Genomic DNA, 2,046 nt, shown 5'->3' on the forward strand with positions numbered 1-2,046 from the left:
GCCCAGAGCTTTAAAAGGAAAATATTGCAAGGCGCAAACAGCCAGCTTATTGGATCATGCCTATGTGTTGTGCTTCCATTGAAGCCATGAGAAGAAAAGCGACTACTTGTCATAGCTTGCAATGCCTGAGATGGTCAGTATCTATCTATCTATATATATGTGGGAATAGGCCAGAGTTGTAGTGCTGACTATTTGTGGCAGGTGGCTCACAAAAGCTCATATCCTGCCACAAATTTTGTTAGTCTGTAAGGTACTACTGGATCCTTGCTCTTTTCTACTGCTAGACAGACTGACATGGCTACCTATCTTGATCCAAAATGTTCTGATGAGTTGTCAGAGTACCTTTATTGATGAATTTCCCCAAACATTTCTTCCTTCGAATGCCCCCTTTCTGCTGAGGGACTGTGTTGACCATCCACTTCAAGGCTCTAGCATGGTCCATCAAACTAAAAATTTTGCTGGACAGTCTAGCTACAAGTTTTTGACAGGCCACTTTGCCATTCAGTGTCCAAAGACTTTTGGAAACTTCTTTAGGTTGGTGAGGAAGCAACCAGAAATGCAATTGTTGCTTTGTCCACTCCTTCCTTCTCTCTCTCCCTCTCTTTCAGCTCTGTCCTTCTCAATACCCAGGAAAGATTAACTCCTCTCCGTGCGCCAGAGAAAGTTATTATCATTAATGAAGAATTAAAAAGGAGCGATTAATAAAAGGGCCTTATCTGGTAACGAGGAGGAGTCTGGACAATGGGAGGAAGATGGAGAAAATGAAAAACAATAAATATGGAGTGTAAAAGGAGGCGAGTGCTGCTCCTGCTCGTTAGATCACAGCTGCATCTCCTGAGGGGGGAAGGCTCCAAATTGCTAATTACTGCCTCTGAAAAGACCTCTCTCTGATATGTTTGCCGCTGAAAGGCTCCCATTAATGAAGCAGCAATGATGCCGTTTCCCTTTGACTTGCCTTCAATTCCCTCTCTGAGCTTCCTCCCAAGCCGGGAACAATAAGGCCCTAGGAGCTGGCGGCTCCCACAGGCCTCGCAGAGACTAGGCCGGGGGCAGCAGAGTGAGGGGAGCTGAGCCGGCTGTGAAATATGGAGGGGGGAGATAAGGCAAAGACAGAGGAAAGAGGCTCACTCCCAGGAGCCCAGAGAAAATTTGCAGTTATTATGAAGGAGATGAGACAGATTAAAAGCCCTTGTGTTCTGCACTGCCCTTTTATTTAGTGGCTTCATCTCTGAGATGAAAGAAGTTGGAAATGACTTTCTCTGCATTTTGCTGCAAGAAGCTTCATGGCATATATTTTTTTTAACTTTATTCCTCTCTTTGTCTCTTGTCCCTCCTATCTTTCTTTTTAACCCCTGAAAGGTTTAGCTGGAAAGCATCGGGGGTTGTTGCAATAGTTTCTTTCCCACCTGTAGGGGCTGTGGCTCAGTGGTAGAACATCTGCTTGGCATACAAAAGGTCCTAGTTTCAATCCTCACCATGTCCAGTAAAAAAAGATGAGGAAGTAGGGGATGTGAAAGACCTCTACCCAAGACCCTGGAGAGCTGCTACCTGTCTGACTAGACAATATTGATCTTTATGGACTGATTCGGTATAAGCTGGCTTTATGTGTACATGTGTCCTGCCAATAAAGGCTGGTCCTTTTGACAAAGTTATTAGAATGGTCAATAAGGACCATTCTGCACCCAGAAAATTTAGTGAAATGCTTACCTCTCGCTGCTGCCATATTTTTGGTGTTTTGCACGGTGTCAAACAGAGAGAAACAGACCTATCCAGGTAATATCCGTTTTCAGTGAGATTCTTTCATCAGTGACAAGTCCTCTGAGTCTTCAGTATTTTTATCAATTTTATGAGTATTGAGAATTTAAACCTTATATATAATAATATAATACTGGCCACAGGCTCCTATAGGTATGGGGATACCGGTCTGTATTGTCAACGTGTATCCCCATACCTATGTGAGCCGGTGGCCAGTATTATATTATTATTATTATATATAAGGTTTAAATACTTATAATACTTATGTCACTGATAAAAGAATCTTATTGA

Source organism: Paroedura picta, chromosome 2 (genome assembly GCF_049243985.1).
Source record: "Paroedura picta isolate Pp20150507F chromosome 2, Ppicta_v3.0, whole genome shotgun sequence".
Lineage (NCBI taxonomy): Eukaryota > Metazoa > Chordata > Lepidosauria > Squamata > Gekkonidae > Paroedura > Paroedura picta.